This window comes from Suricata suricatta, chromosome 7 (assembly GCF_006229205.1).
Source record: "Suricata suricatta isolate VVHF042 chromosome 7, meerkat_22Aug2017_6uvM2_HiC, whole genome shotgun sequence".
NCBI lineage: Eukaryota > Metazoa > Chordata > Mammalia > Carnivora > Herpestidae > Suricata > Suricata suricatta.
In genome coordinates this window covers 133,082,428-133,099,520 of record NC_043706.1, presented here as the reverse complement: position 1 = coordinate 133,099,520, position 17,093 = coordinate 133,082,428, and the positions used below count along the sequence as shown (strand labels likewise).

At 41.8% G+C, this 17,093-nt stretch overlaps 1 long non-coding RNA gene across 2 annotated transcripts in view; it reads left to right on the top strand.

The window, feature by feature from the left end:
* Nucleotides 1-8,591: 8,591 nt before the first annotated feature.
* Nucleotides 8,592-17,093, top strand: part of LOC115295788 — a 40,690-nt gene continuing 32,188 nt past the window's right edge. Inside the window, exons 1-3 of one of the 2 annotated variants that reach the window (XR_003910573.1) lie at nucleotides 8,592-8,723; nucleotides 9,428-9,564; nucleotides 9,659-9,886. This is a non-coding gene — a long non-coding RNA (uncharacterized LOC115295788). Of the gene's footprint in view, nucleotides 8,724-9,427; nucleotides 9,565-9,658; nucleotides 9,887-17,093 lie in introns of those variants that run through there. The other variant, XR_003910574.1, reaches the window with a different exon arrangement.

Below are 17,093 nucleotides of genomic sequence, written 5' to 3'. Positions count from 1 at the left end.
GATTCATCCTTCCAGATCCAGGCACTGGGGTGAGTCTCAGATTCATCCCTATGAGGCTCTCTTTGATCCTACTGTGGTCATAATTAATTGGTCTCTCCTGTTTTTCTGTAACATTGACTCATCCTGTTAGATGTTTGGCTCTCCAGATTGGATTATTAACCTTTCTAAAGCAGAGTCTGTCTAACTCACATGGTAGGCAGCAGAGCAAATATTATTGAAGTAACTAGATGGAAAAATTAGTGACTGTACAGTTAGAAAAAATTTTTAAAGTTTCATGTAAAAAATCCTGTATTACATTTTTTTTTGCAGACTACTACATATAGAGTTTCATTATATTGGCTCTCATTTTAAAGGAAAACATTATACGAGGTGCCAGAACTCAAGCATATTTATAGGAAGAGTAAACCCAGGTCATCAACAGCAGCGTCTTTGGTTCCAGGAATACAGCAACTGCTGAGAACACAGGCTCTCTCAGAGGTCTCCAGAAAACTCATTTAAGACTCATACAGGCAGTTTCGAATTAGGCATAGAAAAATGAGTAGTTGGAGAGTAGGGGCAAAATAACACTCCTATAAACTTAGGTAAGACAGGGAACCATTTCGGTTTTATGACGTTCATTGAAGGAGAGCATTTTGGACCTGAGAAAGCCAAATGTGTAAATATGAAAGCTGTTGAGTAGACAGTATATATTTCTAAGAGCCTTCATCCCAAGGGGTGAGTGAAGGCACTCCTGAGAACAATTATTGCTGTGGTTTAGAGACAACCAACACAGTAGCGATTGTGTGAGATTGTGGGAGTGTGGTTTTACAGTAGTGTCCTTTGCATGGTAACACTTTGCATGTCCTTTGATGGTGACACTGGGCTCATCTGAGTCTGCGGGGTTCTACTTTCTTGACCTATGAAGACAGGCAGGAATTCTGCTCTTCCAGGAACCTACACTGAAAAGATAAGTAGCAGGAGATGTTAAACTATGATGCAGTTCAACAAAGAAAAAAAGATTAAAAGGAAAAAATATCAGATGCATGACTGCATGCATAAATAAATTAACAAATAAACCAATCCTTTGCAAATCACAGTTAATAATGAGGCTTACTGGGCCCCCTTCTGGTTGTGTTTCCTCCGTGAATACATCTGGTCCCTTTTATCAAAAGCACTCTCGCAGAATTAACTGAAAATGTGGACTACACTAATTATATGGGGAATGGGATTGATTTCTGTTCTTGGCAGTGGAAAATCCTTGGGGAACACAAACGACAATGCTCTGCTTTTGTTTTTTTCCCTTGCACGGGGAGCCCTTGTTCTGAGCACCCCAGGAAACCCTGCCCCCTGCTCTGTGGGCCTTTCTTCTTCTTGCCCTTTTTACCTTTACCCTCTGACTTTTGGCCTCTGGCTCTGCCCTTTTGCCCTGCTGTTTTCCTGATGCAGCTGCAATGGGTGAAAATACAGCACATTTATTTGGCCGTTAGAGGAATAAGCAACCCAACCCAGTCCATACAGTGTCATGTACATAGGGTCTCAACACAGTCTTCTGAACAGTGTGAGGAGGTGAAAATACCGTGGCCAGGAAGGTGAGAGCAGAGGTGAGCAGGTACCTGATGGCTTTCCTAGAGTTCAGGGAAGAACAGCTGTACCATCGTGGAGACTTTCTGCTGCTTCTTTGTTTTCCATTGCATCCATTTCTGCTCTTTTATTTTCTCCTTCATTTCATTTCCTTTGGCTTTATTCTGCTTTGTTTTGTTCTTTAATGCTTATATTAGGTTCATGCTGAAACAGTTCTAGTATCTCAGTGACAACACACAAAGAGTTTATGTGTTCTTCACGCAAGTCCGCTGCGGATGCTCCCTGTTGGGCAACTCTCCATGACAGCCCTTTTTTGACCAGTGACACACGGACTCAGGCTACCCTTATGTTATGGTTTCTCCAACTTGGGGCTCACCCTGGCGTTGTGTGTCTGGTAGGTTTGGGTGCAGGACCTGTGAAAGTGAAGCTCTATAAGCCAACTTAGCCTAGAAATGATGATCGCGGTCACCCTCCCTGCAAGGGAGGATGGGAAAGGGATGTTGGTGAGGAGTAGTGGCTTCTGCCACGTTTCTTAATTTGGGTCCTTAGTGCATTACTATACCAATTTTAAAATAATAATAATACCTGAGGCTGTAAGCTTCCCTTGAAACATCACTTTTGCTGTATTTCACAAGGTGTGGTATATAGCATTTTCATTATCACTTAGTTCATTAAATGATATTTATCATTAAAAACTAATTTTTAATTTCCATTATGATTTATTTTTCAGTCCATGCCTCACTTTGAAGCCTATATATTTTTATGATATTGGGATGGAAAAGGATCTCTTACATAAGACAACAAAAGAACCTACTATAAAAGAATAGGTTGATAGATTCGACTACATTAAAGTTAAGAATTTCTGTTTATCAAAAGACTGTAAAGAAAATAAAAAGAAGGCTACCAACTGAGAGAGGATACATTAGCATTATGAAGATGTAAATACTTCCTACAAGTTGGTTAGAGAAAGACCAATCAGTACAAAAATGAGCAAAAAGCATTTCAGAAAAGCAAAGGCAAACGGCCCATATGCACATGAAAAGATACTCTGTAGTCATCAGGGAAATCTAAATCAAAACCACAGGGAGTTACTCTTCTATACCTAATTGATTGGCAAAAATGAAAGAACTAAAGAAAAAAACCAGGAGAATGTACTAGAAGGATCCGTGGGACCTCATGTGTATTGCTGGTGAGAAGTTAAGTTAGCATTTAATACTCGTACATCACATGACCCAGCAATTTCATTCCTGGGTACGTCTTCTGGAGAATAAAATGTTAACTGCCTGAGAGGTAAATGCTAACATGTCAAAGACTGATCCCCTACAAGCTGATATCCCCAAAAGGAATGGGGCTCCATGGAAATGGGCTGTGAACTATTATTTAGGACAATAAAATCTGATTCAATGCAAGGCTTAGATCCTATTTTCTTGGTGCTACAAGGGTAAGGAAGAGTCGGCTGTTCCTCACTCACCAGGAGTGCTAATGAGGCAAATCCTGCCGCTGGTTAGCAACATGTCAGCTGCAAACACAACCCCCAGTCATGCCAGGGGAGGGCCTAGGGCTCCTTTAATCTTGTAGCTTAAAAACCCTACGAGGTTTAGGAACTCTCTGCTAGGCTCTGAGGTTGGGCTCTGTTAGACTTCCATCTTTTGTCCGAGATGAAATAGGGGACCTGCAGTCCTTCTATACTTTTCTGAGTGACCCCAACAAACAGTCTCAAGGGGCCTATTTGTGCTGCTTGGCCATTTGTTTTGTTTGCATGACACAACCTAATGTCCATCCACAAAATAAGGTTTATGTGGTGGTTTATTCTTACAGTGGAATAATCTGCAGCAAGTGAAAATGAATGAATTATAGCTCTTCACATCAAAGACGAATTTTATTAACATAACGTTGAATGGAAAAAGTAAGTGCCAGAATCCAACAAATAGGGTAACACCCCTTATAACATTCTAAAACAGGTAGAACCTTAAGGAAATGTTATTTAGGCATCATATCTAAATGAAAAATGAAAAGAAAGTGAATAACACCAAGCTCAGGATGTGATCTCTGCTGGGGTGGTGAGAGCATGTTATGGGCTAAGTGGTGTCCCCCCACACTCCAAATTTATATGTTGAAGTCCTAAATCTCATGCCCTCAGAATGCAACCATATTTGGAGATAAGGTCATTAAAAAATAATGGGCTCTTTAGGATGGGCTCTAATTCAATATGACTGGTGTCCTTATAAGAGGACATTTAGATACAGACATGTGTTTGCACAGAGGAAGGACCACGTGAAGACACAGGGAGAAGATGGCCCTTGAGAAGCCACAGAGACAGACCTGGGAAAAAACCCAATCCTGCTGACATCTTGAGAGCAGACTTCTGGCATCCCGGGATGTGAGGAAATAAATGTCTGCTGTTTAAATCCAGTCTGGTACTTTGCTATGGCCCCCTGAGCAGACTCTCACATAAAGGGCTGAACAGCATCACTGGCTACCATTTCAAGAGTCATGGAGAGATATAGTGGGTCACTAGGAATTGTGTCCTGCTCAGTAGGGCTTCTCTGGAAAAATGTAAGAAGGAATGATGAAGAGGGAATTTATCTTTTGGCTCCTCCTGGCTCCTTTCACCCCCTGGTCATGATCTGCCCATGGTAGATAAAGTCCCTTTACCGTCGTGTTGGGTCACTTAGCCTGTTTGGTGGCAGCTCAAGAAGGCAAAGCCCATGATACACAGTGTGGCCTTTCATCTGAGTCCATAAAGGAGGAGCTAGAAACTTGTATGTGCAGGTGGTCAGCTTGGTTACAATGGTGATGGTCAAGGGGATGCCCTGCCCTGGGAACCAGGTACCAGGGTGAGTTGGGCAGGTGTGGGCAGGGGCTTGAGCAAGCGGCAGGGGTCTGAGACCGGGTCTTCCTGAGAGGGTGGGGGAGGCACAGGAAGCTTGTGGGGCAGGTCAATGATATTCTAGCTCTGGACTAGCATAGTGGGTGCAAAGGTATGTATTCACTGGAACAAGTACGGACCAATGGTGATGATGATGATGATGCTGATGTAAAGAATCTAAGATCAAGTTATGAATAATTCCATTCTGTGTTCCTGAGTTTGTTTTTCTATATAAAAGAGAATAGTTGCTTTCAATTCTGAGAACCTCTTTTTCTTCCTATGTCCCAGAAATTAGCGGACTATTTTGAAAAGCTAATTTAAACCTATTTCAGGAAGAGAAAGAATCAAATCCAACTATTGTAAAAATCCAACTATTGTCTCTGATTAGTTTTAATAAGTTATTTATTGTTCCAGATGTTAGAAAACAATGTACAATACATTTGATTATAGAAACTTTTCTCTTTAAATAAGGTCTAATAAAATAATTGAATATGTATGTTTCTAATTTTCAAGACTTGTCAATTTCTTATGTTTTATTAAAAGGAGAAGAATTGTTACATATGCATGTTCATATCCATTGTGAATGACTCATGTGGCTGCAGCATGCAGCAATGTCTGGTGATCATGGACCCTGAACTTGACAAACATCCCTGCTTTTCTTAACATTCCTTTTCTATTGCCTCAATTAAATAATGTACACAATAAAACATCTTTCTTTAATTTTCTTTGTGGCACTTCCCAAGTTATTTTATTAGTTATGCAAAGTTGTGCACCCTGCGGTTGACGTTTTCTTTTCTCTTACAATTTACTTTTCATTTGGAAAAGAGTGAAATGCTTGATGCATTAATATGAAAGCTAAAAATATCAGCCATGCACAGTACTGGTCATGGTCACTGCAGGAAACAGATGGCACCCTCAAAAGGGGTCATTGGTGAGAGTCTGATGAATGGGTTATTTACAAAAGTGTCATCAGATGCAGAGATTTCCTGCAAGACAGTGAAGCAACCCAGGATCAGCAGGAGGGACCATAAGTTAAAGGAGGGAGAGGTCCCTGGAATCCAGTGAGAATGAGGCAGGAAAGAGGAGGGGATGTTCACTGGAAGCCATGATGTTTGGTAGAAGATCACTGCCAATGCAGAGAAGAGGGTGGGAGGGAGAGAGAAAGAGAGAGAGAGAAAGAGAGATAGAACAATGTTTCCTTCTTCTGTCAGTACCTCCCACCATTGGCAGGATACAACCAGAAGTCAGAGGGCTGGAGAACCTGGTTGATGGACTGGTTCATGAGGGCAGATTCCTGTGGCCCGAAGCAGGGGTCAGAGCACAGGGAAGGTTTGGGGGAGTGAGGAGCAGATGTGAAGGGACAGTCAGAAAATATCTGGCACACTTACAAGGCAATTGCTATAGTAGTAAACATATTTTTAATAATTCTTTGGAAATGGAACACAAATGACCTTACCCTTCATGTTTTGATAATTACCATATTCTAAGACTTTTTCATTTTTCCCTTTAAAATTTTATGTTTTGATGACTTAGTCCCATTTACCCTAGGAGCTACCTAGGGTAAATTTGTCTTTGGATTTCAGGAGACTGTTGTCATTTATGACCCTAGGGACTGATGGGGAGAAGGGTGGTAGTGGTAGAGGGAATGTGTGCTCTTCATTAGGAAGGTGGAATGTTAAGAAGCATGCACGCAAGTAGAGGAGGAGCAGAGAAAGAGAGAGAAAGAGAATCCCAAGCAGGCTCCCTGCTGTCAGTGCAGAGCCTGGTACAAGGCTCCATCTCATGGTTCATGAGATCATGACCTGAGCCAAAATCAAGAGTTGGACACTTAACCAACTCAGCCACCCAGGAGCCCCCTTGTAATTCATAAATGCTCTAAGATTGCTTTTTAGGGGAAGGTTTTAAGAGTGTTAATCTGTAATGTAGAAAGATATCTTTAGCTAATAATGCATGATCTCACACGTATGATCTCACTTACACATGGAATCTTAAAAAAACTAAATAAAAGCAAAACACTAGCTTATAGATACAAAGATCAGATGGGTGGTTGCCAGTGGCAGGAATGGAAAGTGGGTGAGATGGGTGAAGGGGATCGGGAGGAACAAACTTCCAGTGATAGAAAAAATCAATCCCGGGGAGGTAATGTACAACGTGGTGACTCCAGGTAATAATATTGCACTTGCATATTTGGAAGTTGCTGAGAGAGTAGACCTTAAAGGTTTGCATTACAAGAAAAAAAAATTGTAATTGTGTGTGGTGATGAATGTTAACTGTGTTTACTACGGTAATGATCTCATAATATATACAAATGAATCATTATATCATAAACCTGAAACTAATATAAGGTTTATTATATGTAAATTATCTCCAACTAAAAAAATAAGATGTCTTTAGGAAACTTACATATTTCAAGGTGGAATAGACAAAGTGCTCTACTTCATAAATTTAGCTGTCTTTGCATTGTGCCTTTTCAAAGAATTCTCAGTGATTTGAGAGATAATAGAGAGAGAAGGAAAGTTGATACATATAAATTGGATTAAAAAATTGAGTGAATCTTGAGCTTGGCTGGAGGAAGATTACTTTTTTCTTCCTCGGGGAAAAGAAAAGAGCTCCTAGTGTGGATGTAAGCTCAGTGAGTCCATTGGAAAAAGCCGTTGGCTCCCGTACTCCTACACACCTCTCCTGGGAAGGTTATCCTCCTGTCACAAGGATTCCTGACTCTCGAGGCTGTGGTGGAGGCCTGGACACACTCCTTCAGCATAAATCACCGGGGGCTGAGATTTGCTTCCTGCAACACCAGCAGGATGAAAGGATCTAAAATCTGAAAGAATTGCCTGAGCAGACTGACAGTTCATGTTGAATGGATGTGGGGAATAGTTAGGTGGAATGAGACTCTGAGCATGTAAGATTTGGAGGGAGAAACATTCCTAGAGCCAGGTGCTTTCTGGAGCGTTCTCTCTGGCTGTTCTATTCCAGGAAAGTAGGGGGCAGGGGCAGAAGGGAAAGAGGAAGGAAGAGGTTTCCAAACTGAATCTTTATATCCCTGAATTTTGTGTCTTATTATGAAGTGATAAAGAAGAGGGGGCATCATGAAAACCCACACCAAGTCTAAGAGGTTTCCCACACTGAGCAGAGATCTGTTAGCTCCAGGAGGGTGAGGTTTAGCTTTCTGGATAGACTCTAGAAGTCTAGAAACATGCCTAGCATATTCCGGTGATAGATTCCCTTGTAAGTCTCTTGAATTTGATTATTTGGGAGGAGGAGAGAGCTTAGAAAATATTCCTTGGTGATACTGACGCTCCTTGAAGAGCCCTCCTCCTTCTTCAGGAGTTTGGCAGCTAAACAGTTTTATGTAAATAATTTTAAGCCACTGCCTTGTGGAACTTTGCCAGATTTCTGGCTTGCTAACCTAGCAATGACATGGCTAACATTGTTTTATAATTAGACTTATGGCTTTCTACCTCCTTAGAAGATTATAAGGAAATTCCAGAAACTCTGTGGGTGCTATCATATCGAGCATTCCAGAGAGCAAAGCAAAACAAAACAAAGCATAGTCTACCATTATTCTATGATGACAGTTACTGTCAGAAGCAGAAGGACAAGAAGATTTTTCATTGAATGGGGCTTACTACTTGGTGGAAAAGTACTGAACGAGAAGACTCTCAGGAGAAATACTTAGGAATGTTTGAGTAACAACTTTCTGCCATGATCCCATTGTTTCTCTCCACTCTGTGGCTCCGCACTCTATAATCACGAAATGTAATTTCATTTTTTGAATCCCCAAAAAGATGTAAGTCAATAAGCCCCAAAGCTATTCTTGCAAAAATGTGCACACTAAGTAAAAGCTTATTTTCTGCTCTTGACTCAACTACACTGGAGTAGTTTACAAACTAACAAGTGTAGGGCTTTGGCAATCTTTGGCTCTACACCTCTCTCCAAGGAAAAATATTTGCCACGTATAGTACTCAGCCTGCAGGAAGGCCTCCGCTGATCCCCTTCATCAAGTGTGTAATTTCTCCATCATCCCACTGTGTAGCTTCCTCACACTCTGAATAGAGAGGATACCAGTGGTGAGACAATGGCAATGACAGGTAGGTAGGTCATAGAAGAGGTAGGTCACAGAAGAGGTAGGTCACAGAAGAGGTTGATGCTTGAAACTTGCTTTCTTTCAGACCACTAAATTTGGGGGGATCTGGTTGTTATGTTGGAAGGGTACTTAAGCAGTTTTTTGCAGGGGACCATGTGCTGAGAAATTGAAGTTTCCTGCCACATTCAGTCCTGACCTGTGGGCCATGTGAGTGAGCCATTTTGTAAGTGGATCCTGTACCCCATCAGCTTCAGATAACCAGTCCCAGATGCCATTCCAACAGTAACCTCGCCTGAGATCCTTAGCCACCCAACTGATTCTCCCCAAATTTCCTTTTTTTATAAAGATTTTATTTTTTTAAAGTAATCTCTATACCCAATGTGTGGCTTGAACTAACAACCTCAAGATCAAGAGTCACATGCTCCACTGACTAAGCCAGCCAGGCATCCCCATTCCCAAATTTCTGATTAACAGACACTGGGTGGGAAAACAAATGTTTATTGCTTTTCCAAACTGTTAAATTTTAGAGGCTTTGTCATACAGCGACAGATAACTAATATACCAAGTGATGAGTGTTAACCTGGAATGAGAATTAGTCATGAATAGTCAGAACAGGGCCTGAGATGACGAACACATTCAGATAATAAAGTGTTTCTGGAGGGCATAACTTCTCCTAGGATTTAGGAAATCAGGGGATACAAGGAGCTTGAGTTTGGGGAGGCTGATTTAGGAGCCAGCCATGAGTGGGGCATGAATGAACAAAGGATGAGATAAACAATGGGGTAGGGAGAGAGAAGTTTGTCTTTAAAATTCCTACAACCTTAATTATGACTAGGGCTCTGAAGGTAGATCTAGATAATCAAGGGCTAATCCTTGAAGAGTAAAAATAGACATTCATCTGAAAAATGCAGATGTTGAAACGTACATTGTCAAGGTTGAACTCTTGTGAGACCGTCACTCATCACATACCTACTCACAGTAGAGATTGACCTTGCATTCCTGAAGTGCTTAGAAAACAAATCTCAACTTCTTCAAGACAGAATTTCAGGTAATTACTACCAACTATTTGAACCTGTCATAGGTAATTAAACTCGTAAGGGGTTGTGGTACCTGAAATAGGATTTGCCATAATCCTTCCTTAGAACATAACAAGGAAGGGAGATACTATCTCAAGACCAGAGGCAAGAACTATGAACTGCAGAGTTCCACTCACAGCAGCTTGGGCTTCTGGGTGCCAGGGAGAACCCTCCTGCTACAGCACGGCTGATTCCTGCACTCATTATGGCGAAGAAGTTTTACAAAGCTCTGATGCATTCATGAGGATGGTCAGGACCTCCAACAGTGAGCTGAGGATGAGGAGTGGAAAAAGAACAGGCAAGTGATCCCAGCACAAATTCCCAACTCATCCCTGGGATACAGAGCCCAAGTCTTTCCGTACTACGCAGGTTCACTCGTTAGAACTGAAGGAGGCAAAAGTGGCCCCAGTGATCACCTACCTCTCAGCAAATGTGGACACACATCATCTTCAAAAGAGGCTTGGGGAAAGGAAGGAGATGGGACCAAGCACCAACACCCAGGAAGCTTCGAGTCTATTGTCATATTCTGGTTCTTACATGGCAGGCTAGCTCATGCTTGTATTTACATGTATATGTAGCGCTTATATTTAAACCAAATATAGATACACCACTAAATAAAACAACACTATCTGCCTTCTTTACCTGTCCCCAAAAATGAAAAAAACCCAGAAAACAGATCGAGGGGTTCGGGCAGGTGAGATCAGGTGTAGGAATTGAGTTACCTGGCTCATATTTTTAAACTTTTGAGCTGTCCTGACCACTTCTGCTTCAGAGAAAATTAGGACCCTCGGGTTAGGTGGAGGAGCAGAAATGAATATGACAGTTCTTTTTAACTGAAGGTAAAGCTCTGGAAAACTTCTGGGGCAGAAAAGTTTTGTAATTGTGAGATTCACTTGGTTGGAAAAATGGAATTGGGGGATGGAAAAACTTTTTATTAGTAATAAGAGATAATGTGCTATTAATTCCTTCCACTACCCTTGTTGATAGATAAGGACCTCACCCCTCCCCGGACAGTTTTCAGGAGAGGTGGTGTATTTGATTTGTTCTGTTGCATGACAGGAGGTAGTAATAGAAGAAGCCTGTTGATTCCTCTGCACTACGTTATCCCTTTAATTACATGTTCTGATTTTATGATTCAGCCTCTACAGCTCTGAGTTGCTAGTCCTTGCCACTTTTGAACTTGTCCTTTCTCATGCATGCTGCTGGAATACAGTTCTGAGACCAGGATTTTTATGTCACCTTTCTCTTCATATTTCTATAAATTGTCTTCTGGTCTCCCACCTTACTAATGAGAATGCAAATGGCACAAACCCGACTCAGGCCAATTTGGCCATATTTAGCACCATTGTATCTCCTTTTACCCTTTGATCCAGCAATCACGCTTCTAGGGATATTTTTCCCAGGTTTAAAATTTTTAAATTCCAGTGTAGTTAACATACATACACTTGTAGGAATTCATCCCAGTTACAACCGGTAAAAATACAAAATGCAACAAATACGCACAATGTCCTTCATTGAGGCATTACTTAAGACCATAGATAATGGCACGAGAAATATTAACGTCTGCCATTAGGGGACGGGTTGAACACATCCCACATAATGGGATGCTACCAAGCAGTAAGGGGTGATGAAGCTCTCTGTATACTGCTGGGGTGTCGTCTCCCGATACAGTACATCTCCTGATATATTAAGCACATGCAAACAAAGTAGGCCTGCCCCTTTTCCTCTTCACCGTTCTTTGGTGGGCAGATTCTGACTCAGCCTTAAAAGAGTCCCAGCAACTGCCTTCTCAGAGAAAAGTTTCCTTTCCATTCATTCTCAAGGTTGATTAGGTGTCTCTCCCCTCTGCTATCAAAATACACTGTGCACATCCTTGTCACCACAATTGTGCCACAATTAATTATCTGTGCATCTGTCAGCCAGTCTGTGTGGGTAACTCTCTGAGAAAAGGTCCCTCAACTGGTTCATGGAACACCCAGTGACTGATGCATCCTAGCTGAGGGAAGGAATGAATACATGGAGAACACCAACAAAGAAGTATGAACTTTAGGTGAGGTACCGAGGACCTGGGAAAGGATTTCTTTAAAAAAAAAAAAAGGACATTGAGGGGGTACTTGGGTGGCTCAGTCAGTTAAGCATCTGACTTGGCTCATGTCATGATCTCACGGTTCATGGGCTCGAGTCCTACCTTGGGCTCTGTGCTGACAGCTCAGAGCCTGGAGCCCGTTTTCGATAATGTCTCTCTCTCTCTCTCTCTCTCTCTCTCTCTCTCTCTTTCTCTCTCTCTCTCTCTCTCTACCCCTCCATGCTTGCACCCTGGCTCACTCACTCTCTCAAAAATAAATAATAAAACATAAAAAATTTTTTTTTTTAAAAAAGGACATTGATTTCAACTTACTTTTGAAAGATAGCAAGGTATTGTTCACAACAAAGATACAAAGGTACAAGTGCAGGGGAGAGAGTTGCCCAGTCTATGGTCCATTTGGTGGAGGGTGGAGAGGCTTCTCAGAGGAGGTGTTACTGGCGGTGAGACTTGAGGATTCATTCATTCATTCATTCATTCACTCTTTCATAACAGAATTTACCAAATACTATTTGGTAGGCACTGTGATAGAGACCAATAGTATAAGATAAACAGGTTTCTGATTTGGGAATCTGATAGTGGGAGTGGGGAAGACATTCTAGAAGAGAAAACGACTCTGTGGATTCACTGGGCTGCAAGACTGTAAGGCTTTCAGGCTAGTTACTGAGCATAGAAGGATAATATGCACAACATGTCCCATGTGAGCTTAGACTGAAGGGACAAATGCTACATAGCCCTTGTTTTGACGTTGAAAACTGGCATGAAAATGGCAACTACACTGCAGGCGTAATCAGCTTGCTATGGGAAAAGGTGCTTGCTACAGGGATCACCCAGAATTTTAGAAATCTTTGAATTGCAGACAATCACCATGGGGCAGTTCCTAAAATAGTCTTCTTTATATGTGAAATAATGATGATAATTCCTGGGAAAAAAGGCATTAATTTAGAGTTTAACAATATGTATGTTAACCTGGCTAAAGGCATGATGATACCAAGAAAACTCATTCTTTTCTTTTTGGCAGCACACGTGGCAATAAAAGGTAAGCAGAAAATGATGTTGCGTTGGGAACTCACATAAGTGCATACATATCAGTGCTTTGAGCAGAAAGAGGTCAAACCTCAGAACTTAGGTTCCCATTTAAAATAGTGTAGATAGTTCTCATTCTGTGTGATAGTGCAGGACCATTAATATGGCCATGTAAGCTGACACTTCCTATAATCAATGGGAAAAGTTCCGAAGCTTCTGTGAACTTGGAAAAATTTTGTAAAAATGTCAAATACTCTCTGTCAGCTATGAATATATAGAGAAAGGAAAAAAATAGTACAAGTGATATATATTCAGTACGATGTAACTTAGAACATTATAAACATTGAGAATTAAAGTGTTTTATTTTTTTGTGAAGCACTTATCAAGGATGTTTGGGAGGCTCAGTCAGTTGAGTGTTGACTCTTGATTTTGGCTCAGGTCATGATCTCCTGGTTTGTGGAATTGAGTCCCATGTTGGGCTCTATGTGGACAGTGTGGAGCCTCTTGGGTTTCTCTCTCTCCCACCCTTCCTCTGCCCCTCCCCCATGTGCACTCTTGTGAGCCCCCCTCAAAGTAAATAAATAAACATTTAAAACAAAACAAACTTGACTTCGGCTCATGTCATAATCTCACGGTTCGTGAGTTCGAGCCGTGTGTCAGGCTCTGTACTGATAGCTCAGAGCCTGGAGCTTGCTTCAGATTCTGTGTCTCCTCTCTCTGCCCTTCCCCTGCTCATGCTCTGTTTCTCTGTCTCTCAAAAATAAACATTAAAAAAATTAAAAAAACAAACAAAACCAACTTATCAAGAATAACTTGCATAGCACTTGCCTTCTTTGACTCTGTCCTACATCTTGAAGAATTTTCATACTTCTTGCCTAAGTTTGAATCAGCTTCCAACATTTTATCCTTTACACTTTAATGAAAAATATCTCTGAGAATTCTTTAATCCAATTTTATTTATTTATTTAGCCCACATCACTTCTCTTAGGACGTCTTCATATTTTGTGTCACAACTACTCTCACTTACGTGGCTGAATTCACCTTCATTAACCCACTGGCTGCCTCTCAGGATGAGAGCAGTGTCCACGTTGCCACGGTTGGCTGTTTCTTCTCTAACTCCATTTACATTTATTCGATTGGAAATTTATTACTTTTTGTTTCTTTGTTACCTATTGTTTTGATGCTTTTGATTATTCCTTTCTGTGGGCACCTTGCAGGCTGTGAGTGAATTGAATACCACATGCAGTGATCGATCACTAACAGACATGGAAGAAGGGACGTGATTGGTCACTGACCATGAGACACACCTGTTACTAACTATGTAGTGATTAGGGACTGAGAAGCTCCCAGCAATTTGGGCAACATGCAGTTTTTCACAATTTCTTCGGTAACTGCAATTTGCACCATGTTATTGCACAACGGGGGGTCATTTAACCATAGTACCTGAAATTCGTGCATCATGGACTTTACAAAATGTGCACTTCTTGTATATGAGGACAATATCTGAATCGGTTTTATATCATAACTTCTGAAATGATAACCATACGGTAAAGCCACCTACATATTATCATCCTCATATATATTTTTAAGTTTATTTACAAAAAGCCACCATTACTGATTGAATTAATCCCAGATATAATTTCTCCCCAAACTTTTTCCTTCTCTGGGTCAAATATGATCCTAATAGTATTTGTCTTCCAGCATTCTTAATTTCAAAAACAACTTACCCATATGAAACTTACTGATGTGATCTTGAATCCCTCATTGAGCTTAATGTTATGTTAAATTTTTAAAAATGTTTTTTATTTATTTTTGAGAGACAGAGAGAGACAGCGTGAGCAGGGGAGGGTCAGAAAGACGGAGACACAGAATCCGAAGCAGGCTCCAGGCCCTGAGCTAGCTGTCAGCACAGAGCCCGACGCGGGGCTGGAATCCACGAATCTTGAAGTCATCACCTGAGCTGAAGCCTGCCGCTTAACCAACTAAGCCACCCAGGCGCCCCAATGTTATGTTAATTTATCCCTCAATGCACTTGCTGCCAATCATGGTCTTTTTAAAAAAAATTAATTAAATATAATTTGTTGTCAAGTTGGCTTACAGTGCGTACAGTGTACTGCTCTTGATTTGGGGGGTAGATTCCCATGATTCATCGCTTCCCTACAACACCCAGTGCTCATCGTAACAATGGCCCTTCTCAATGCCCATCACCCATATCCCCCTCCCCCATCCTCCCCGCCATCAACCCTCAGTTTGTTCTCTTCTTAGTCTGGCTGGACTCAGTCTTTCAGAGCTAGGAATTTCCCCCTTCGTCTTCCTTCTCCCAGCGCCTGTGAGAGGCTCTCTGTAAACTCAGGAGCGGGATGTGCAGATTCGAGAGAGAGATGCTGGACCACCCAGGAGGAGGGCTGTTTGACGTTGGCTGCACAGACCTCGGGAGCTACTCTCTCTGTGGTGGGAACAGAAGTTCTGCCTCCTCGCTGGTTATGCTCAGGGTGTGCTTTGGGCGTCTAGCTCTGGTTCCCCGCTGGCGGTGTGGGGGGATGTGATGCAGGGCAGTCCGGGCGTCATAGCAGGCAGAGAGCAGTGAACTTCAGGCAGATGTTCTGCTGTCCTTTCCTCCTTAAATGCAGACCGTAGAGCAATAGTCACATCTCAAGAAGAAAGGAACAAAAGGGAAAAGCAGGGTTAGATTGTCTTATTGCAAGGATGTTGATAATGAAAGGAGAAATTTTTTCTTTTCTTTTCTTTTAAATGTTTATTTATTTTGGAGACAGAGAGAGTCAGAGCATGAGCGAGGGAGGGGCAGAGAGAGAGGGAGACACAGATTCTGAAGCAGGCTCCAGGCTCTGAGCCTTCAGCACAGAGCCCAACACGGGACTCTAACACATGAACCGTGAGATCATGACATGACCTGAGCCTAAGTCAGACACTTGCCTGACTGAGTCGCCCAGGTGCCTCAAGGAAAAATTTTTTCTAAGGGAGATTTCTTATAGAACTTGCTGACAATTAACTGGAGAGTTATCTGCCTCAGTCCTGGTGTTTTCTGGGTCTGTCCTTATAGAGAAGACCAGTCCCTGCAGCTGTCTAGTCTCTCTGGGGTCCATGTTTCCCCTGTTTCGCTGCCCTCTTGGCGGGGGCCTAAATGTGAGTGGTTTGGCTCTGAGTCTCAACATTTTTTCCCTGCTTATTATCAACACGTAAAAATCTTCTCCTCTTCACTAGGGTCTGCAAAATTTCAAATCAGAAATGTCATGTCCAAAAAAAGCTACACTTTAGCTCACTTCAATTTTGGCTGCTACGTGCCTTTCTTGGCTTCTTGGCGACCTATTTAGGGCATATTTGAGGCAGCGACAGCATAATCATTGAGAGGTCATAAGTGAATATTTTGGGCTTCAGAAATTTCCAGAAATTTCCTGAGTTGCTAGCTATGTGTGAACAAAATTGAAAGCTGGCACTTTATCAAGAATTATAGCCCAAATATACCAAAATATTATTATAAATATTTTAAAAATCTCTAAATATAGACTCAAGCAAGAGAAAGGCAAAAGGCGAAAGATAGGAGCGAGCCTGTGCAGAAGACAGGAATGATGCGGCTGTTCTGACAGGACGCCCCTCAGCACAACCAGGAAGGGGGCCAGTAGCAGCTCAGGAAGTCAGATGCTTGCAAGAGGCCTAGAGAGGCTGTTCCAGAACTACTTTTTTTTCAGGAGTCACATTTTCCATCTTGAGGAGCAGAATGAAGGCAAAAGAAATGCAGATACAATTAAGTGTCCTTACAACCTGTAGCCCATTGACAAATACCTGAGACCAGGCAGAATGCGACATTCCTCAAGGAACCCACGACTGCCATTAAGTCAATGCTTTGCTAGAGGCAAAACCCACCCCCCAAAACAAAACAAAACAACAACAACAACAACAACAACAACAAACAACATTAGCTTTACAATAGCCAGACCTCCAGGATCCTGTAAATCTTTTGTAATATATGAAAATCCTCTTGGAATCTTCCTTTATCCCTACCCCCTTCCCCAACTTCAAAGTATATCATCAATCTCCTTACAATCCCAGTGCAGCTCTTTCTGCCCATGGGTCCTGTCCCTGGCTTTATTAAAAACACTGTTTTGCACCGGAAATGCCTCAAGAATTCTTTCTTTCTTTTTCTTTTTTTGTGCCTAATATTTTTTAATAGTTTATTGTCATATTGGTTTCCATACAACACTCAGTGCTCTTCCCCATAAGTGCCCTCCACCTCCACCATCACCACCACCTCTTTCCTCCCCTCCCCCTTCCCCTTCAACCCTCAGTTCATTTTCAGCATTCAATAGTCTCTCAAGTTTTGCATCCCTCTCTCTCCCCAACTCTCTTTTCCTCTTCCCCTCCCCCTGGTCCTCC